The 23,793-nt window shown below is 38.3% G+C and overlaps 1 long non-coding RNA gene across 9 annotated transcripts in view; it reads left to right on the forward strand.

Moving 5' to 3' along the window:
* The window catches only part of LOC119870747, a 108,785-nt gene that overhangs the window by 28,225 nt on the left and 56,767 nt on the right, over positions 1-23,793 (forward strand). For 8 of the 9 annotated variants that reach the window (XR_005353622.1, XR_005353625.1, XR_005353621.1 and 5 more), the window contains 2 exons: positions 4,140-8,041; positions 9,851-9,990. This is a non-coding gene — a long non-coding RNA (uncharacterized LOC119870747). The remainder of the gene's footprint in view (positions 1-4,139; positions 8,042-9,850; positions 9,991-23,793) is intronic. The other variant, XR_005353628.1, reaches the window with a different exon arrangement.

Consider the following 23,793-nt stretch of genomic DNA (forward strand, 5'->3'; position numbering starts at 1 on the left):
CTTATGTCTCTGCCTCTGTGTCTCTCATGAATAAATAAAAAAACCTAAAAAATGTATATAAATTTCTTGCCATTTTGACATAAAATAGTGACTTCGATGACTGTATTGTAAATGCATAATGCAACCCTACAGTGAAGACATTGATGTGCCAAATGGGTCAGTAGGAATCATCACTGAAAGAGTATTTAAAATTGGTCACCCCAAAAAAAAACAAAACAAAACAAACAAAAACAAAGCTTGAAATGACCTGAAATCCTCCAGCTCATATATAAAATATAGACTTGATAGAGATTTCCTAAATTTGACAATTCTAAAGATTTACATGATCTTACCAAAAGGAGTGTAGAGCTGCAAGAAATGCTTCTAAACCTAAATAAAGATCATGATACTGCAAAATTCAGTGGACCATGCTAGAAGAAATACTGAATTATCCACCTTTTATATTGAAAATACGCAAATGTCATATGAAAAAATCATTGAAGAGTATGCGGCCGAAAAGTGTAAGCAAAAGCAATTTCACATAGGTGTGTGAGACAATTCTTTTAAGAAAAGTAGTTGTACAAGTAAAGCTACTATATTTATGGATTTGTAATGTTTTCCTTTTTTAAATGCTTTTAAAATTTATAATCTGCTATGATTTCTCCTCCTAAATTTATTTTTAAATCTAATTGTATATTCAAAATTTTTTAAAGATTTATTTATATGAGAGAGAGAGAGAGAAAGAAAGAAAGAGAGAGAGAATGAATAGGAAGGGCAGAGGGAGAAGAGGAAAGAATTCTGAAGGAGATCCCCTGCCGAGCGTGGAGCCCGAGGGGGGGCTCTATCTCATGACCATGACATCGTGACCCCAGCAGAAACCAAGTCAGATGTTCCATTGACTACGCCACTCAGGCACACCCATAATTTTTTATTTTTTAAAGGAGACTCACTAAATTGTATAAGCTTCACATCCATGAAACCCTTGGTCTATCACTCTCATTTTAAGTTCCATTCCAATGTGAAGGTTTCTCCCTTTCCCCTTTTTGGACCACTCTCCCTTCTTGCCTAGAACACATTGTGCTTCACACTTCAGCTGGGAAGATCAGAAGATGACTTCTGCTTTAGGAGCAATCACCTACTTCCCAGAGAGAGGCAATGTCAGGGAGAGTGGGGGAAATAGCAACCAGAACAAAAGCTCTTCCTCTGGGTAACACTCTGCCACATTCAGCTTATTAATAAGCGTGCCTTCCCCTTGCTATGCCAGTCTCCTCTCCTGTCTCCTGTTCATTCTTCATGGCAAAAGCAAAAATTAAAGCAATAAATGAAGACCTTACCTGATCATGTGACTCTCACTGGTTTATTTATGGGGCACCTGCTCTGCCTGAATGATTCTGTGCTGTCCACTGGTGTTGTTTTCAAAGATTTTGGGCTTTAAAGAATAACCCTGTATGGTAGTGGGAGATAAGGTTGTGGGTAGCCACTCAGGAGCCCAGAAGAGCTGTCATTTTCTAATTGATATGCTGGACTTCAGCATAAGATTTCCTGAAAGAATGTGTCTGTGTTTAAAAGGATTTCAAATATCATTAGTCTTTATGCAATTTAAAATTCATGATTTGTTAAGTCTCCTCAAGATCCAGCCTAATCTCATTGACTGCTGGTCCATGATATATGTTCTCTATTTCAGCCACAGAGAACCACTTCTTTTTTCTCAAACATGCCAGGTGCTCGGGACCGCCCCACCTCGCACACACTTTTCCCACTTGTATCCAGGAGTGCCTTCCTTCCCTGTCCCAGACACAAACTTCTTTTCCTCTCACTTCCAGCTTAAAAGCCATGTCTGCTCAGTGGTGGCTCTCTTGACCCTGTTCTCATTTCCTCTTGCCCTCTGGCAAGCCCAGGCAATGATTTATTGATTGATTCAGTTTCAGCACAGGACTTTGACATTGCCTCATAATTATTTGTCCTGTTCACTCATTATGAGTTTTCCTACAGAATTTATCATGTTAATCTTGTATCTTTGAGACCTAGCTCAGGACCTAGTAACATAGCAGGTGTTTGGGGAAAAAAAAGTATTCAATGAATGAGATTTAAAAAATAAGATAAGCTAAACAGTGTTTGTCAAGTCAAAGGAATACTTCCCTGAGAAGTCATTTCTTGAGCTACAAGCTTCCAATTTGTGTTTGTGCTAAACAAACAAAATGACAGATATGTCTTGCCTTCATTTTACTCAGTATTCCCTCTTCCCCTCTCTGATTCGCACAGCCTTAGGCTCCCCACATGATGTTTCCTTCTGGTCAGTTCGAGGAATTGTATAAATCAACAGATTCTTCCCTATTAGTTGCTTCTTTCCTTTGAAAGGAGAAAGTGCAGGGTATGTGTTTGTCCATTGCTTTTAGCTATTTTTTTCCATTGCTTATTCCACTGTGAAAAATCTAAGGTCTCTGTTTTCAGGCATCTAAGGAAAATCCTTTTCCTCTTCTTTTGCATTTCTGAGACAATCTCCTCAAACCACTGCAAGGTGTAGGATCATGTGAATATAACAGTTTTATCAAGAAAAGGGAAAGTTCCTTTAAAAATACATGAAGACAACAAATATTTACTGAATACAGGGTATGCTATGTAATATGTAATAGCGGTCATAGAGGTGACCAGGATAGACAGGGTCCCCGTGGAGCTAGTTGTCTAGCTGTGGAGATGGGATAAAAGGAATACTCAGTAACAAATTATAATTTTTAGTAATTATGGAGACAAATGCATGAATGCCCAGCCCAGGATGCTATGTTACTGTAGAAGAGCCCACTGTCAGGTGCATGGGCCTCTAGTTTGACATCTGAAGATGAGCAGCTGTGTGATGTGGGGAAGATGGGTGGAGGAGGGGAGCTTTAAGGACAGAAGGAGCAGCATGTCTAGAGATTCTGAGCTCACAGGAGCCAGCAAAGATTGAGGAAGAGAGAAAACGTCTGTGAGACATGAGCAGAGAGGGTTAGAGAGAGTGGCTGGAGATGAATGTCATGGACAGAGTAGAATGACAAACCATTGTGGTCAGCCTCGAAGCTCTGATACTTCTAGAGGTTCTTTTTCAGACTGACTTTCTTATCTCCGCTTTCTTGCTTCTTTCTGCTGTTCAATTATGAATAAAACACAGTATTTTCTCCTCTTTTCCTCCCAACTGTAGTGCATTTTAGCCAAATTATGGGTAATTTAGGCATTTGTGGAGATGCATGGAACTCCCACCATCTTTTCTGTGTTTGCCTCTGGGAAACAAAGCCTCCTGCAATTAAAACAGCCTACTTCCTGTGTTCTTCTGGAGCACCCCCGTTTCCAAGTTAGAAGGTGGCTGCCTTGCCACACAGGTGTCTTATCTCTGATGACTGCGAGGAATGAACATTTAAACTCATTCTGAATAGCAAATGATAAAGCTCTTCTATCTGCCAGGGAAATTGTGGTTTCCATAATTTTATTGCTGAAGAAATAGTTGTCATGGCAATAATTTACATAACTTTGAACAGCCATTGGTTAAATGCTGTTAATGGTGTGCTTTCAATGCACCAAGAAAGTATTGTATAATGAGGATTTGCTCAATGCTTTGTCAGAGATGGTGTATTTCCTGGTTTTGCTGACATAATTTATCAAGTTTTGAGAGCCTCAGGTGATTTCTATACATGTTTATTTTAATCCCTCAAGGTGTTCCATTATGTCAGGAATTGTCCCTTTGCTTCTTTGTGCTTTAAACCTTCATACTCAATCCATCCAGTTTGGTCGTGTGGGTTTACAGAATGCGTTTGTGAGATCTGAATCTTAGCAACTCTAAAATAATTTAATTGAATTAAAAAATATTTTTGAGTGCCTACTGTGAACAGTACATAATACCAGGCTTGGGAATAGAATGTATTCTGAGGCATGTGCCTAAAAAATGCAGAAGGAAATTTGGAAATAAAATGTGGTGAGAAAAAAATTTTAAAAAAATAAATAAAATGTGGTGAGATGTTATGATTAATATCAGAACATTATGAAATAAATATAAACATTACTTAATGTTATGATTATATTGCTATGAGTTAGAACTTGCAGATCATGCCACATGAGACAGAGGTTGGTGTGTGAGCACTGGAAGTCACTGCTGAATTTTCTGTACTCCCTTCTGGTTTATTTTCTTACAGTTCTTGTAAAAGGGAGGCAGCATAATGAAGTCATTAAGAATGGAATCTGGGACTCCTTCAGTTAAGTACATTTCTTATCTTCTCTGGTGAGCCCGTTTCTTCTGTAAAATGAGGTTATAAAACTATTTTCTTTAGAGATTCCTTTTGAGGAATAAATGACTTACTACACACAAAGTACATAGAGGAGTGACAGCATATGCTGAGCAATTAATAATAATAATGACAACCTTATGATGATGGTGATGTTGATGAGTGAAGGACAGTGAACCACTTAGGTACATGTGGCACAAACTGGTTTCCTGATTCAGTCAGGAAAACTAAATTTCTTCAGCAAAGTTGGATTTAGTCCAACTTTGGGTTTTTCTTTTTTTTTTTTTTTTCAAGATTTTATTTATTTATTCATGAGAGACACACAAAGAGAGAGGGACAGAGACACAGGCAGAGGGAGAAGCAGGCTCCATGCAGGGAGCCCGACATGGGACTCAATCCCAGGACTCTAGGATCACGCCCTGGGCTGAAGGTGGCGCTAAACCACAGAGCCACCGGGGCTGCCCCACTGGGTTTTTCTAATCAGTGAATTGTCTGGCTCAAACAGATGGACACATCCATCAATCCATCCATCCATCCATCCATCCATCCATCCATCCAGTCAGTAATCACTGATTGAATAAATATAAGTTGGGAGTCACAGGTTAGATGTTAGAGGTATAGTGATGAATAGACATAGTTGGGGTAGGGGAACAATCAATGATTGTAGCTAGTTTGGATTTCATGGAGGAGTAACATTGTAAATACACATTGGGTTACTGGCGCTGGGCTGCTAACATTTTACTTTGCCGATTCAGGGTGCTTAAAAGAGCCAATTTCATTTTCATTTTCATCACCACATCTTAACCCCAAAGCAGTAGAAAGAATATGATATCAAAATAGATGTCTATAAAATTAAATATATTTAGCATTTAGGAGAAAAAGCTATTAACCTGGCCCAAAATAGATGCTTGATAATTTCTTGTTGAATGAACGTACCATTTCCTTATTTTCTTCAGGCCTCTACAGACCAGTGAATCGTTGTTTGCAGACCAGTACTTAGGAATATGGAAGAAAGTGGTCTTCTTTTCGTGTATTTAGATTAGACTTTGCAGACACCTTTTACTGCGTACCTCTTCAAGGAGAAAACTAGATGCAGAGGTGTAAGGTTATCCCTTTAACAGAGGTAGTCAATGATGTTTAAATAAAAACGGCTTTCAAGGGGAAGGCTTGGAGTGTTCTTTGATAAATTATGGGAATGGATTTTAGTTCATAAATCAAAAATTTGTATGAGCTTTTTGTGAATTTTATGTGCTTTGTGGTTGAAGGTTATATTCCTGAGAGTTTAAACAGAAACTTCATGGTTAACAGTTAAATATCTTAGGGAACACACTGCTGATGCTCAGTAGAGATAATGAGACAGGACCCATAGACCTATAACTTGAGAGACCTTTTATTCACCGGGATCATCTTTTATCAATTTCCCTTTGTTCACTGTGATCCTGTTTTTGAGGAATGTTACTATTTTCTCACCTTCTATCCTTTATCTTTCCAGCACACAACTATAATAGACTTGTGTCAGCAGGATGTTTCTTCCTAAGGCTTATCAGATACCACCATGTGCAACATTTTCATTTAATTTTCACCAAGGCGGAACAATTTTTTTCTTAATAGTTTTATATGCATAGGAACCACTGATCCAGGATTAGCTATAATCCAACTGAATTCTTAAGATTGAAAGTAACAACTTTTCTTTTCATAAGGATAGAATATGTTTATCTAATAAAAGGGTGACTTTATGCTTTTTAAAGTGCCACAAGTTGAAGGACAGCAAATTAGTGTGGGATTGGCACATTGAAAGGGTGTACCTCTCTGCCTTGTGATTGTCCCCATAGACTTGGATTCTCTGGGGCTTTGAGAGGCTGACTGATGAATAGTTTTTTTTTTTTTTTCTAGAGATGTCAAACTTGCAGGAATGAAGAGTCACATTTCCTGCAAATCAGAGAGTCTTCTTAAGGCCTGTCTCAAGTGGGCTGTGACAGACAGACACAGAATGGTGATAGGGCCAGGAGTCCACCTTAGCTTCCTTGGGATATAGAAATCAAGTTATTTCACCAAGAAATGGCATTGTTATCATTTAAATTTTCTATTTTGATTGATTTTTCAACTTCCTGTAATGAAAACAAGTTACTTTTATAATCTCTGAAAAAGAGCATTATGCTTTTTCAAATAAGAGGTCAAGTATTATATGCCAAACACCTAAAGTTCTTAAGGAGTAATTCATATTTTTATTCAAAGCCTATTTGCTCTCATTCTAATGTGTTAGTTATTGTGTTATTAGCTTATATCAATGGAAAAAGTGTAAACAGCAGAAGATAAAAGAATTTACAGTTGCAAAAGCACCAGTTATAATTTCAGAAGAAAACACATCCTGACAGCATGAAAAGTGGCAAAATATTCTGAATCTAAACATAAAAGAACTTTTTTAAACGTAAAAATTCCAATCCATTCCACTGAGTATAGGGGCATAAACTTTGTATTCCTTGATTCTTTCCCCCCAAAAAAGTAACATTATATTTTATATCTTTTAAGTAAGAAGACAGAGATCTATGTATTATGCATACATTTTTTTCTTTTAAATGTGTTAAAAAGGAAATTCATTATATAGGTCATTACATGGGTTGGTCTTACCTTATTTGAATCTCAGCTTCTTCATCCCTAAAATGAGTATATCAGTCAGTGTTCTTCAGAAGTGTAGAACCAATAAGATATATAAAAATGATTTTTATTTATTTATATTATTGATAATGATTGGTTTATGACAAATAATGGTAAATGATGAATTTATATTATATTTACTTATGTATAATGTGGTTAATTATAAGGGATCAGCCCACATGATTATGGAGGCTGAGAAATCTCATGATCTGCCACCTATAAGCTAGAGTCCCAGGAAGCCAGTGGTGTAGTTAGAAGGGCTGAGAGACAGATTCAGTGATGTAGATTCCAGCCCAAATCCTCAATAGCTGAGAACCAGAAGCACCAAAGGCAGAAGAAGATTGATGTCCCAGGTCAAGTAATCAGGTAGAGAGCTAATTCATCCTTCCTCTGCCTCTTTGTTCTATTCAGGCTCTCAACAGATATCATGTCCACCCTCGCTGGGGAGGATCATCTACTTTAAATGCTAATCTCTTCCAGAAACACTTTCATAGACACCCAAAAATAATGTTTAATCAGATATCAGAGCATCTCATGGCTCAGTCATGTTGATGTGTAAAGCTAACCACCATATTAATATATGATGCTAATGCTACCTGCCAGTCAGTGTCTAACTAGAATATAGAAACTACACAGGAATTATTAAAGATGTTTCATATAAAAAACTGTACTCTATAACAGAGGATTACTGTAATGAGGGACTGGCTATTAGGAAGGAAAAAACTCCAAAGAGTATAAAAATAGTGAAAGTAATGGCTGAGATAGAGCCCCCAGGGAAAGGATCCTTCAGAACTAAGATCCAGACCTCATTGGAAAGGGCATGGCCATGGCTCAGTGAATGGCACAGAAGATACTGTGGTACCATGCTTGTAGCTCTTGCCAGAACTCCACTGAGGTGCCAGTGGAATATTTTGTGAAGCTGCCTTGGGGAGTAGGGGGTGTTGGGTGGGGTGTGTCAGAAGTTTCTGGATAAGCATCCAAAACACAGGAGTCTCTTTAACCCTGTTCTCTAGTTAACACTCTATCTCTTGCCAGGTATCCCTGACTCCAATTGTACTCTGATATGAAATAGGGCAAGTCTCTGGAAAGAGTATAATGAATTTCAAGTCCTTTGAAAAAAATAAATTTTGAGCCGGAAGTGAGGAGAGAGTGAGAAGGTAATATACATACACTGAAAATGTTGAGACCTTTCTCCAGGAGGATTTAAGGCTTATTTTGCTGAAAATATAATTAGCTGAAAATATAATCAGCTTGGTGGTTTCTCAGCTACATCCCAAAGGAAATATTAATTTGATTTCTTTAGGTTGCAAGAAACATAAAAAAATTATTTCTAGCTTAAAGAAAAAAAGAATTCATTGGAAAGATATTAGAGAAGCTCAAAAAATGAAAAGAAGGGTTGAATGGCCCTTGAAATATGGAAGGGAAGGTCCTAGTGCAGCACTGGAGTTTCAGAAGCAGAAATAAATACTATTTCTATCTTCACCTGTGCCATGACCTCAACTCAGCCGCAAGTGAATGTCAGTCCCCAGGCCTTGCCAGTAGGCAGAGGAGACAGCCTCTGACTGATCCAGCCTGGGCAAGATTAAGCCTTGCCTGAATCCTTCAGTGATGACCCAGAGCATGGGTCACAGGGTGTGATCATTACCAACAGACATCTGAACTGAGAGTCAGAGTCAGAACTAGAAATACTGGCATCCTGTTGAGTTAAGCATCCAATGGAGAGAAAGCTACACAAAGAAGAAATTTTATTTGTAGCCTGTTCTTGCTAATAAAAATGTGACGAGCTATCTGGAAGCAGCCAGCCCTGTTCTCTCATTTGATAGCTGGTCCTTATTTGGGAATCTTCAATTTGTGACTGGTAGGACTTCATTTCCATCAGATAAAGCCTAGCAATAATAAACATCTTCCTGATAACTGCTGTCACTCCTTTCCAAGGAACTGAAAATGGTAATTAATGCAAAAGCTGTGTTTATTGGTTCGTGAAATTGAGTGTGTACAGTCCTTTGATACTGTGTCTTCTTGATAGTGAAAGTTTGGGAGGGGGCAGGAAGCATACTGCACATTAAAGATTCAATTTATTTTACAAGATATTACAACAAAGGCAACCTCATGTATATGAAAGTCTTGGGCTTTTGTTTGCTTTGCCAAAATAGAGACAACAGAACAAGAAGCAGGTGTTCTTTCCATTCTCTCTCTTCCCAGAGTCTCAACCCACTCCTGTATTTTACCTCCTTAATAAGGCAGCCACAGAGTTGGAATGACATTCTGTTTCACTCAAGGACACAACTTAGAGGTCTGTCCCTAAAACTCCTCTCCTTGTTGATTTTTTAGTGGGAGGCCAGGGTGAGCAATTTTATCTGATAAATTCCCAAAGCCTGCAAGGGGGCATTGAGGCATGGAAGAGTAGAAAGACACCTTCTTCAGTAGAAGGAAATAAGAAACTGTTTAACTAATATGGATTCTGGAACTAGTAGCCTCACAGGAAGCCCTGAATATGCTCTACGTTTCATTATTTTAAGTTGTGAGTTTCAGCTGTGGACAATTCTGAGTTGGGTGGAGTTTTGTGATCAAATATTAGTCATGATGGAAGTGAAAGAAATACTGAAGGGAGTCTCTGAGGAATTTTACACACACATACATGCACACACAAATGAGGAGGAAGCTGCATAACCACAGAGACAGAGACTGGAGTGATGCAGCCACATGCCAAGGAATACCACCAGAAACTGGAAGATGAGTTTAGGCAAGAGTTGGAGACTTTGAACAGAAATAACAGGAAAGATCGTCAAAATTTGGAAACTTTCTGGATTGGAAAAATCTAGTGCTCATTACTGAGTAACGAAAAGGAAAAGAAGTTTGAACAAAGACTCGTGATTTTTTTTTAGTAAAGCAGAAACCTTATAATTAAGACTAATTAAGAACTTATTAAGAACATTTACTTCCCATCAACATCTATTTTTTTTTAGGTGACTTCACAGAGGCTACTACCATTGAGCTGAAAGAAAGACATAGTGGCAAGAAGACCATGAAATTAAGCAGTATTGGATAAAATGTCACAGATTCTTGGCACATGGAGCTAAATAGAAACAAGTGGATCAGAAGCCCAGTAAGTTTTTGAGGGAATTGTATTGTTAAAGTCATCACAAGCCTGGACTCAAAAAAAGCCTGTGATTATAAGTCAACCAGAAGACTACTAATTTACCTGTAGGATATGGGCTAAAGAAACTGTGTAGCCCCCCAAAAGGGAACACTTCCCAATGCCCAATTCAAAGGTGACCATAGAGTATAATAGAAAGAAACTCCTCAGAATAAACAGAGGCAGAGTCCAAGTGCAAATTTTTTTCCATTGCTAAGGCAGAGATTCTTTATTTCCTCTTGGAAGGGTTGCTTTTTACTGTGAAATCTCCCATTCTCCCTTTTACACAAGGAAATTTTAATTGAACTATGGGTCACTGGTATATAGGAGACACACCTATCCCCAAACACCATATGTCACCAAGGGATCCTGGCCTTTGTCCCAGACATGGTGCCTGGATGGGACTTTGAGATGACCAATTTAGGGAAGCAGTGAGTGTGTTTTACTTGTAGGGAAAGGGTGCACCAGAGGGTCAGACTGTGCAGAGGTGGTTACTGCCCATAAACATTTATGCTTCACCTTCTATCATACTGCTGAACAATGGTGTCTTGTTGAGTGTCGCTGTTACCAGTCTTGATTGCTTCAGAGTGAGGTCATATGATCAGTACTCATCAAGAAACTGAAAAAAAAAGAGATATGTATAATTTCTGGTTTAAGAAGTGGGCTTGCCTTCTCTGCCCTTTCCCTTTCTGCCTGGATGCAGTGAACTCTGAGACCTTAGGGAATGGCAGAGCCATGAGATGGCAGGAATGAAGGTTCCTGAATACAGGTGAAAACATTCACTAACTAGGAACACCTGAATTGGGTTGTTACACGAGAGAGAAGAAACAGCTTTTATATTAAGTTGTAGGATTTATTTATTATAGCATTTTGTGTCATACTAATGTATGCCTCGGTATACATTTATACCACACACACGTATGCACACACACACTCAGACATACACATACCACATACTACTCACAGCCACACAGACAGAAATAGATCATACTCAATTTTGTATATTCCATCGGGAGCCTGTCTGACTTCAATGCTTCTGCCAGCCAGCACATGTGCCAGAAGGTCCTCAGATCCATGATCTCTTGGGACCATTGAGGACATATTTACAGTTAAAAGACCAAGTTCTTGGTTAGCAAAGACTAATGCTGTGGTTTGGGATTTATCCAAAATGCATTGCTCCTTTGAGTCTTATCTCTATTAAAAGGGCTGGAAGCCTTTCGCTATACATGGAGATGGGTACATGAACTGGTAGGGAATAGAAGCAGCTAGAACTGGAATGGACTTATGGATAATTACGTAGGTGAAGAAGTGAGGCAGTTTTCAGGAGATGATGACTTGCTGGTGGTAGAACTAGGTTTAGGGGTAGTATCTGCTAGTTCTTTGTTCAGTGGTCTTTCTACCTTACTGGTTTTCTTCCCAATTTCAGAAGCCACTTAAGTCACACGTTGGGGACAAATCAGTAGCTCTAATAAAAGGTTTATTCCTAGAGGAAATTAAAACTATTGGCAACAATAAAGTTCAAGATTACTTGTAAGCTCCAATCATCCTGCTCTACATAGCTTCATGAAACATTAAATAGAAGGTGGTTATGGGGGATGCCTGGGTGGCTCAGCAGTTGAGTGCCTGCCTTTGGCCCAGGGTGTGATCCTGGAGACCTGGGATTGAGTCCCACATCAGGCTCCCTGTATAAGGCTTGCTTCTCCCTCTGCCTGTGTCTCTGCCTCTCTCTCTCTCTGTGTCTCTCATGAATAAATAAATAAAACCTTTAAAAAAAAAAAAAAGAAGGTGGTTATGGCCAAGAATCAGCACTGACTCTTCACTCATTATGAGATTTACTGTTTTCTTAAAAAGTATTTTCTAATTTGCATCCTTAATATTTTATTTTATTTTTTAAATATTTTATTTATTTATTTATTTATTTATTTATTTATTTATTTATTTATTTATTTATTTTTTTATTTGAGAGAGAGAGAGAGAGAGAGAGAGAGAGTGAGTGTGTCAGAGACACAGGCAGAGGGAGAAGCAGGCTCATGTAGGAAGCAGGACGTGGAACTCAGTCCCGGGTCTCAGGGATCAGGCCCTGGGCTGAAGGCAGCGCTAAACCGCTGAGCCACCTGGGCTGCCCCAATATTCTATTTTTTAACTTCATTATTTCTCAAAGTTCAAAAATGTATTTAAGTGTATCTTCTGCTCCTTGCTTCTTAAATTCTAGTAGATGGCCTTGCCATATTAACAAGGATCTTGGGTACTATTAACATGAGCTATTTTATTTTATTTTTTAAAGATTTTATTGATCTATTCGAGAGAGAGAGAGAAAGAGAGAGAGCAGCAAGCACAGGAGAGGGACAAGTAGACTTTGTGCTGATTGTGAAGCTGGATGTGGGGCTCTGTCCCAAGACCCTGAGATTATGAACTGAGCTGAAATCTGGAGTCAGACACGTAACCAACTGAGCCACCCAGATGCCCCAAATGAGCTGTTTTGAATTGTGACTTCCATCCAGATCTACCTCTACTGCTGTACTATCTTATCCAACTTCAGAAGACTGGAACTTTCACTTTCCATCTAACAGTGAACCATTCACCTGACCCCTGGTACCATTTCTGTCTAGTGCTTCCTGAAGTTTGCACCATCACCAACTCTCTCATTCTCTGTCTCATATGTTTAAAGTCTCAGCCTGTATACATGTTTATGTCTCTAAAAACAATCCCCAAATTAAATCTTTCAGCCTTGAGCCTAAATAATAAAATAATACAATAAAGTTAATACTTTATCTCCTTCTTTCCCTTGGCTATCTGTCATCAAAATTCTTGAGTTTTTCATATTCGCTCTCTCCATGTCATTTCTCCTTTGCTCTGTACCTCATTGTAGTATGGATGTCCTCCAAAAGTCATCAGTAATTTCCTAATTACAAAGCATTGGAATCATTTTATTCCTACCTTCTTTGACTTCTTTGTAGTATTCAATGTTGGTTATTACTCTCCTTTTCCCTTGGCCCTCTCAGTTCTCCTTCTACCTTTCTAACTGCACATTCTCCATCTCCTTTAACAAAACATCCTGTTTCCCTTGGGATTTAGCATTTAAACCAGGGATTCACATAGCATCTACTCTTGAGATTATTGTGTGAATGAAATGATATAATTTATATAAAAGTTATGACAACGACTTGGGACAGAGTAAGTGCTTAGAAAAAATGTAATCACTATTACTGAGTTCAATTTTAGATTGGTTGATTTGAAATGAATGTGTCAGCTAGAAATAAGGATCTTGATTTCAGGGGTGAAAGCTGGGGTTGTGGATCTGGATTCATCAGTGCACATGTGACAGCTAACGATATGGCAGTCCATGAGTTCACCTAGGGAGCACATCACCAAGGTAGGCTAAATTAAGTTGAGGTAACATCCCCAAGACTTAGTGACTTTCAGCAACAAATGATTAGTTTCCACTCCTGTTATGTGTCTACTGTTGGTCTGCAGAGGAGTTTTCTCATTGCTGTCATTCAAGAACTAAGACTGCATGAAGAGCTGTGGATTCAAATATGGACAAGAGGAAAAAGAGCTCTAGATAATCTGACATAAGCAAGGAAGTACTTTGGCCTACTAGGGATGCAAATTTCTTTGGCTCACAATTTATTGGGTAAAGCTTATCATGAGGTGCACTCATCCATAAACATGGGCACCAATCACTACCAGAGTATGTCTAGAATGAAAAGCAAAGAGAATACTTCAGAGAACGTGCTGTATTGTCTTTTACTACCTTCTACATTTCCCTTCCCCACCCCATTGCCTACATTGTTTTTCAAATCTCATTTTTCTAGATACTCGAGCCTAATACTTTTTTTTTTTTTTTTTTTAAGAAATAAGTGGCTCAGTCAGTTAAGCATCTGCCTTCAGCTCAGGTCATGATCCCAGAGTCCTGACATAGACTCCTACATTGGGCTCCTTGCACATTTGGGAGTCTGCTTCTCTGCTCCTCCCCTGGCTTGTACTCTCTCTCTCTCTCAAATAAATAAATAAATAAATAAATAAATAAATAAATAAAATCTGAAAAAAATAAAAAAGATTTATCTATTTATTTTAGAGAGAGGGAAGGAGGAAGAGAAGCACGGGGGAGGGGCAGAGGGAGAGGGCAAAATAGAATTTCCAGCAGACTCCCTGCTGAGCATGGACCCTGACTCCAGGCTCGATCCCAGGATTCGGAGACAATGACCTGAGCTGAAATCAGAAGTCGAAGTTTAATTGACTGAGCCACCCAGATGCCCCTCCATCTTGATACTTCTAAACATCTGTGACTCTTTACTCTCATTCACTCTTTCCCTCTAATTTAAATATAAAATTCTATCAATTCAATTAGCAGCATATTTGCTAAATTCATTCCCTCCTCTCTATCAGCTCTGGGACTATTATTAGAGCCTTCAAACTGCTTTCGATCAGAATGACCTTCTAAAACACAAATTTTGTCATCCCTCATGGCTTTAAAAATAGATTTTTGTAAATAATAAAATAATTATCAGGATTGGATAAAGATGGAGTGATGTGGTTATGTACTAGAGTTTTTATTTATTAAAATACAGACTGGGAGTGGAAAAATTGTAGAAAACAGAAAAAACATAAAGGAACAAATGTACATGTCTCCCTGTGGCATTTGATATTATCAATTGCTCCTTTTTGAAACTACTCATATGGTTCTATCAGACTCTCTAGTTTTCTGCTCACTGCTTATTTGCCTATTTGCCCTTTACTAGCCCTTTCTTCCTCTGCAGGGTGCTTAAATATTGGTAATCCTTGGGGCCCTATTTTGGTTCAGCTTTCCTCCTTCCTCTCTTACTCTTTAACTTCTCTCTAGTGATCTCATCCATATCTCACCATCAGTCCCCCTGCCACACCCAGCAACAACCTTTTTATTAATGTTCTCTTAGTATGTAAAGTATAGTATGTTGAAAAGTTAGCTCATTTCCTCCCCCCACCAGTATTCTTCTGCTCAATTCTTTACAGGTTGCACAAACCAGACATACGAGAACAGTCCTACAGTCCTAAGTTTCCTGTCTTCTCTACTCTCTACGCACAATTAGAACAAGCACTTTTGCTTCTAGGCTAACTCCCTGCAACCTTCTTACTATCTTCCCCATCCCCATTGCCGCTGCCTTGATTCAGGCACTCATCTAACTGCAACAAAGATTCTTCATGTATCTCCCTCTACCTCAACTTTCTCCCAATTCTCAATCCACCAGTATATCCTGTCTCTACTGCAGAAGTAGACTGATTCTTCTAAAACCCAAAGCAGATCATAATATTCTCCTTTATTTCTTCAACAGCTTTCTATTGACTTCAGGATGAAATCTGAGGTCTTGAGCATGGCACAGGTTTCCATAACCTGGCTCTCATTTGCTTCTCAGTTTTACTTGCATCTTATCTCCTCCAAATTCCTCAGGAGCACCTTGATATTCAAAGATGCCAGTTTTTGGTCTTGTAAGGTACCACACTGTTTATTTCTCTGTAAAGATCATACACAGTCCCTTCTGCCTGAGATGCTCTTCTCTTACCCTTCCTCTCTCCACACACCTGTTTCCTTATAGGTCAAGTATATTCTACTCATCATTTAAGATGCCACTCTGGGGTAAATTATTTATAACAGTTTTCCCAGCACTCTTGAAACCTCCCTCTCTGTTCTAGGTCCATTCTCTGGCTTCCATAACATTCTTTATTCACCTTTAACCTGGCAATTGGTTATCAAACTATAAAGGAATTTTGTATTAATCATTTTGTATTCCCTCTTGAGGGAAAATACTTTATTTGTATCCCTAGCACCTAGACTAGTACCTGGCACAAACATGGCATTCAGAAATACTTGCGAAATAAAGGACCATGTTTAGTGATCCCATGGCACTTTGTCCAACAATTTTCTCAGTGCCTCGTAATTATTTCATTTATATATCTTTCTCTACTGAATCATGAAATATCCCTAATATGCATGCAATTCGAGACACAAAGTACTATAGAAATATTACCTGATATTGTCCAATTTGAAATTCTTTATATTTCAAAATACTGTTCAATATAAGGATTTATTTCAGAGTTTAATATAAAGAAGGATATATGAACTGTTATTATTTTAATGGTGACTGTAAGATACAGAAATGGAGAAAACCTGATGCCAATTTCATTTAGACTTTTTTCCTCCTCTATAGTTATTTTAATTCTCTTAGTTTATCAAGATTGTCCCCAAAAATCTTAGGATAAGATTGGACAAAGTCATCCTAAGGAAATTTGAAGGAATAAGAAGAAAGGAAGAATAGAAGGGGGAAAAATGAGCAAAGAATAAAGGAAAGAAGGAAAGGGGGAAGAAAAGAAAAAGATAAGAAAGTTTACTTATCCAGAGTTCTTTTTTTAAAAAAGATTTTATTAATTTCTTTGACAGAGAGAGAGATAGCGAGAGAGTGGGAGAGAGAGCACACAAGCAGGGGGAGTGGCAGGCCAAGGGAGAGGGAGAACCAGGCTCCCTCCTGAGCAAGGAGCCCTATGTGGGGCTTACTCCTAGGACCCTGGGATCATGACCTGAGCTGAAGGCAGATGTTTAACCAATTGAGGCACCCAGGTGCCCTCTTATCCAGAGTTCTGATGTTTATTTAAAAATAAGGACAATTTTTTTCTTAAAGATTTTGTCCATTGATTCATGAGACACACACACACACACACACACACACAGAGGCGGAGACACAGGCAGAGGGAGAAGTAGGCACCATGCAGGGAGCTGATATGGGGCCCAATCCTGGGACCCCAGGATCATGCGCCCAGCTAAAGTCAGATGCTCAACCACTGAGCCACCCAGAGGTCCCCATAAAACAGATATAAAGTTATCTTTACATATATTTAAAACCACATACAAATATTTATACATTTTTTAAAAGATTTATTTATTTATTTATTTATTTATTTATTTATTTATTTATTTATTTATTTTAGAAAGAAAGAGAGAGGGTAGAGCAGAAAAGAGGAAGAAAGATCTTATGTAGACTCTCTCTTGAGCATGGAGCCCAATGAAGGGCTTGATCTCACAACCCTGAGATCATGACCTGAGCTGAAATCAAGAGTCAGATGCTTAACTGACTGAGCCACCCAGATGCTCCAAAGTACTTATATATTTTTATTTATTTATTTTTAAATATTTAATTTATTTATTTGAGAGTGAGGGAGAGGGAGAGAGAGAAAATCTTACCCAGACTCTCCGTTGAGCATGGAGCCTGACTTGGAGCTTGATCCCACAACCACAACGTCATGAACTGGGCTGAAATCAAGAATTGGAGGGACACCTGGGTGACTCAGTGTGTGAGCCTCTGCCTTTGGCTCAGGTCGTGACCCCAGGGTCCCAGGGGGGGTCCCTGCATGGAGCCTGCTTTTCTCTCAGCCTGTGTCTCTGCCTCTCTCTGTGTCTCATGAATAAATAAATAAAATCTTAAAAAAAAAAAAAGAGTAGGATACACAACTGACTGAGCTACCCAGGCGCCCCATAGATTTTTAAAGAATTAATTAACAAGTGCACTAGATCTAACATCATGTTTAACTTGTAGATTTAACATTTATTAGAAGAAATGAGTAAGTTTTGTTCCCTCTGATATTAGGTTTAATATCACCTTTTGTTATATACTACAATGAGGAGACACTATGATGCTGGTGTAGAAGAAACTTTGTTTCCAGCACATCTTAAATGCCTATAGGCAATATTTGAGAATAACAAATAATTTCTGATGTGTTTTCCTTATCTGTCCCATTTTTGTATTTTAACAAAACTCTTTAAATTTATCGGTTAAATCTATTCCATCAGTTTTGAATTATTTTCTTGGGGGAAATGATTAAGGGAAAAAAATCCCTGTTAGGGGAAAAGTTCTCAGTAACTTGAGTTAATCAAAGTACAAAAAAAAAGGATTAAATTCAGCGAGGCAGCTACACTTCTAACTATGTTTTCCATCTCTTCAGTCAAGACAAGGGGCTTGTTTTTAAGAGGCTTATAATCTAATTAGGGAGACAGAGCATATACATAAAAACATGAATAGCACTATAGGGAATCCAAATGAGTAGTCCAGACAGTAAATGTTTCCAATTTCAGAATCCGGAGGAGGGCCTGAAAGCTGGGGTGGCTGGACTTGAATTGATCGTCACAAAAGTGAAGTGATCTTCAACAAGGGGTGTGAAGAAGTGGGGAATGACTGTTAATGCATACAAGTTTATTTGGGGGTAATGAGAATGTTTTAAAATTGATTGTGCCAACAGTTTCACATCCCTGTGAATACACTAAAAATCATTGAATTATACATTTCTAATGAGTGAATTGTGTATTAGACTGAAGTATATCTCAATAAAGTTGCTATATTAAAAAAAATCAGCTATGATCTTGGCACCAGTTACAGAAATGGGGACTTCAGGAGCTGTGGATATCATTTCTCCCCACCCTTTCCTTTCTCTTCTTTATTGTAAAGGGAGGCTGGTGGTGCTTAACTTCACAATTTAGTTCACAAGTCATTAGGCAGACCAATGAGAAGCCATATCCAAAATAGATGATAGATGTAGATGACTGCATATTACCTGGAGTTCCTGAATTGTTGAGACAATGTAAGGACTGATGTACTCGTGTCTCCTTTCTTTGAGACGGCGTTGAGAATGACTATCTACAAAGAATAGTTGCAACATGTTAGGTAAAACCTTGATAGTGCTCTATGAGAGTAAAATATGATGGAATTCCAGAATGGATGCAGAATGACACATCTTTGGCTTGTTTTGTTTTTAGATACATTCCCAGTTCCTTTCTGACTAGCTCTCTGTATAACCCACCCTGTGTCTGTGGAGTGCATTTTTCAGGGTATAATGGCTACTGGTATTGGTTTGACCAGTAGGAGGCACTAGCTGGTTGGAGGACAAGAAGAAATCAAGGGTATTTTTCTGTCTTCCTGCTTTAAACAGCATTTCTGGCAACAGCTGCATCTTCTCTGTTGCTGTAGCTTTTGCCTTGGCTGCAGCTTTGCTCCAGTGACCTTAAATCTTGAGCTTTCTATCAAAACCTCCTCTCTTCAGTCTTCTAGCTGAGATTAGCTGGTGTTATTCTATGTGTTGTCTCACTATCCCTTGGTTGGCTTCTCAGCTCTCCCATCACCTGTGCAACCAATTTTCTGTCCTAAATTCCATCTGTTTAAAGCATTTTGAGTACTTTCTGGTGTTTGGAAACTTAAACAATATGAACTTAATAAATATTTGTTAAATTAGTACACTTAGTAAATGGGGAACTAGAAAAATTCTGGGGCTGCTACAAACAAAAAGGAATGCAAGACGTGGAAACATATGGGTGGAGATGAGTTTGATTTTAGACATTTAGAATTTGGGAGAATAAGGTGGTAATGAATCATTGGTTAAAGGAGGGAAGAGCACTGGGACTGGGGACCAAAAACTTAAGTACCCCTATATTCTGTTTCCATAGAACTAAGTTCTGAAGTTGAAACAATTGCAATAGAAAACATGAACAAGGGAGAATTTGTAGAAGATGAAGAACAATAAAAGATTATGGAGGAAAACTTGGGGACCCAAAGAGACAGACTACGAGAGAAGCAATAAAGGATGAGAAAAGTTAGCCATAAAGATATAGAAGGGGTCTGCTTAGCATTGAGCATGATGTCATGAAAACCAGGTAAAATAGAAAAGGAAAAATTAGCTAAATGCTAAGCAATACAGGGTAGTCATGGAAAAGAAAGACTAAAAACGATTACTGAGTTTGGTGATTAGGAGGTCATTGTTGATCTTGAAAAGTGTGGTTTTATTAATATGTGATGGCTGATTACCCTTGCGAAGTGGTTAAGTGGTTTAAAAATAACAGAGAATGTGATTATAGAAATGAAATGAAAGACAAAGCTAGGGTAACAGTTAAAATGATAAGGTAGGCAGCATGTTGTCCTTTTTTGTTGTTTTACTTTTAAGATAAGTAAAATCTAAAAATATTTGTAGACAAAGGGGAAAATAACAATGGTTATTACATGAATGAAAATGAAGAAATCAAAGAGGAAAAATGATGGAATAAAATTCTGGGGAAAAGAGCAAAAAGATCACTCAGGACACAGGGGAAGAAACACATTGGGGAAAATGTGAACTGCTTATTTGGAAATAGAAAGTCACAGATACTTACAGGGAGAGTGGAGATTGGGGAAGTTAAGGAGCTCGTGGTAGATAGCCTGGTGAGAATGAAGGGTCCCACATAGTGATGAGCAGTTTGGAGAGAGTGTTTGAGGACAAAGAGCAAGAAATCCTGAAGGCTGTCAGCAGAGAAAGTGATTGGTAGGCTGGGTTAAGGAAATGCTGGTGGACAAGGGTCAGTTAGAGAGAAGTGGGGTGTGGTAGGAGAGTCAATAGCACTTGGTAATCATATGAAGGAGACAGCCTAGAAAGTGTTAAGTGAAGGCTGCACTAAGTTTTTTGCCAATGATAAAAAAAGTTTCTGTGTATGGGAGGGTAGATAAAAGATAATGAGCTTGATGGATGGCATCTTTAGTTTGAATTGGAAATCTCTAGTATGCAGTTAGAGATTTTGGACTAAATCTCAGACAAGCAGATGCAAATTTGAAGTCAATGAGAAAGAGTTGTTAAGGAGGCCAAAAAAGGGAGTAAGAGCTCTTAGGTACATAGTGTAAAATAAGAAAGTTAGAATGCCAAGGACTGAATGCATCACCACATCTGGGGATAAGAGAGGAAATGGAGCCAGAAGAATATGCAGATATGAAAAATTAAGAACTTTTCTCAAGTGGAAAGTAGCAGCGCTTCTCTCTAAGTTAAATTTCCCTAACTCAAATGTTTCACAAGTAGAGCTACTGGTTTTGTCCATATCCTGCACATTTGCATCCCTAATAGATATCTTGCAGAGTGCTTTGAATGGCCTTAATGTTTTTCCACATTTAAGAAGATGAGCCCATTCACAGAGAAGCACTTGAAGTGAAAGAGAAATTTCTGCAAATAGCACATTCTTGGGCTACAAAGCACACTGCCAGTTCTTGGAGATGTGTGTGTAAAAGCTTAACTCATGCGTGTGGATAGTTGAGAGTGAGAACATGGAGCTGTCATAGCCAAACCATCGAATTCTTTCTTAAAAATTAGGAAGATGACTTTTCTGTTCCAAGGTCTCTGAAATAGACTACTATTCCCATGTTCTTTCAGGAATTCATTGTGGCCAAAGACTGTGCTATGATAATTTTGTCTTTTGTAAGACATTGGGCACATTTATGTTGTTTTATTCATCTAGGGTAAGCTGTTTATGACATAAAAAGCTCTAGGTCCTCAGAGCTGACATATTTTTGAAGCTGTGGGCTACATCCTGGTAATAGTCATTTCCCATTCCCAGTGGGGTCAAGCTGAATTACTTAGATCAGGGGCCAATAAAGTGTATGGAGGCAGAAATAGGGGTTATATCAATACTGGCAAAACACAACCAACTTAAATTTACTTTAGGATACTTTCTCGTAGTTGTTAAAAGAAACTTATACATTAAAAGAAATCAAACTTTCTTCTTTGAGGCCAAATTCCTGATCCAAAGATCTAGAAGCATCTAAATATTTCTGTGCCAGCCATCTAGGAATTCCTTCAAACTTATAGATTATGTCCTGGTTTCAACATAAAATCTTACCCACATAAGAGGATTCTAACTACTTGATAGGATTCAGATTTGCTCTCCCCTTTCCATTTGACTGTCATGTGCAGCTCAAACAACCATCATCTCTGGCTTGATTATGACACTTACTTCTTGACCCTCTCCTTACCTTTCATCTTGTTCATGCAAACTTGTTTTCTCACATTGTGATTGTCATAGACTTTTTAGAACACAAGTTGGTAATGTTATTCATTCATTATTTTTGAAGATTGAACACCAACTATTTGTCAGACACTATCTTTGATCCTAGAAATAGAATAGTGATAAAAAAAACAATCAAGTATTCACATGCAAGAACGTGAATATATAACAAAAGAAACTGACCTACACAGTGATGTCAGGAAAGTGAAGCCTGATAACGGAGGAGGGGCGAGAAACAGGGAGGGGGAAAGAGAGCTTAATCCAGATGGAGGGAACAGCATGTGCAGCAGGGGTAGGGGTAGGAAGATGTGGTATGTTTGAATCGCTGAGAGAAGCCGAGAGCAGGATAATAGGAGTTGGGAAAGGTAGCAAAGGCCAAATATGCAGATTCTTATGGGTGCTTTTAGGGTCTTTGGTTTTCATCACAAAGAGCTTTGCAAAGTAGTAGCTTGACCATGTTTAATGGTCAAGGTGGGATTAGATTTACATTTTAAACAGATCTGGCTTTGCTGTATCAGGTTGGAGGAGAATCAGTACATTTGGGAAGTCTGGACAGTTCTTTACCACCATAGGCCAGATGAGAGATAATGACAACTTGGACCAGGGTGGTGATAGTGGAAGAGGAGATAATTGATGGATCAAAGAGACATTTTCATAGTGATATGGGGACAAGATGAATACAGGAATGAAGACAATTTAATATCAAGGATACCACTTATGTTTCTGGCTTATGAACCAGCACAGATGATGGTGACATTCACTGGAATATGGAACACCAGATGAGAGCAAGTTTTGGAGGGAAACTAGATGTATTGAGTTTAGATACATTGAGTTTAAAGTGACTTTGAGATTTCTAAGTGTTTAATGGCTTCCCATTGCCCAAAGAGTTAAAATAAATCTCTTTAAAATGAACATTTCAAATCTTTGTGACTTTATCCCAGATCCATCTTCTGTCACACTCACATATGCTCCATATTTCAACTATTTTGAATTAGCGGAATGCTCTTGAATACCCCAAAGTGTTTCACAGCTTGGTAGACTTGCAAATACTGTCGTTTTTGTTGGACAGATCTTTTTCTCTACTCCCTTCTAGAATACCAAGCTAATGCTTCTTCTTCAAGACTCAACTTAAACATCATCTATTCTGGAAATTTTTTTTTTTTCAGTTTGTCCCTAACCTTATATCTGTGTGTGTATTTCTGTGTGTGGGTATGTCAATATGTACATACACATACATAAGTATATATATCTATTGTGTGTGTGTGTGTATATATATATATACATATATATATAATTTTTTAATGATTGCCAGTTTATCGATCTCAGCCACTAGATTGTGAACTCCTTGATGTCAGGAACTATACTTTGCTGTTTGCTATGAACAAATTTCTGTAACTGCAGAAGTCAATGAATGAGTCCAATGATGAAATCAATGAAAAAAAGGAATTTTGAATTATTTCCTTCTTTCCAGGAAAATATTTTCTTAAATAGGCTTTTTTAGTTAACATAACCACTGATAAGATTGCAAAATTAGAGCTCTTTTCTTTTTCCATTGAATAATTATTTACTGAGGATCTACTTAGTGGCTCATCAGCAAAAAGACACATTGGAAACCAAAGTAAATACAAGTTGTCAGCATCTAATGTCTGTTTCACGAAGGGCAGGATACAGGGTGGGGATACAATGACAATTTGCCAGCCCTTGAGGATCCTGGTCTGATGCAGGAGATTGGACAAGGAGTTTGACCTTGAGGTAGGCCTGGGTGTGAGTAGAGGTGGATCAGGAGCTCTTTGAGCTCCTTGGGTGTGGGTGTGCTGTGCACCATGGATGGTAAAGAATGAGGCTACAAAGCAAGAATTTCTGCTTAGATTTTGAAAGGTCTAAGTGACAAATTTTGTACAGCTATATAAGACTTTAAACACTAGGGCAGAATCTAGATTTGAGCTGATAATGATTAC

The sequence above is a fragment of the Canis lupus genome, chromosome 1 (assembly GCF_011100685.1).
Source record: "Canis lupus familiaris isolate Mischka breed German Shepherd chromosome 1, alternate assembly UU_Cfam_GSD_1.0, whole genome shotgun sequence".
NCBI classification, from domain to species: Eukaryota; Metazoa; Chordata; class Mammalia; order Carnivora; family Canidae; genus Canis; species Canis lupus.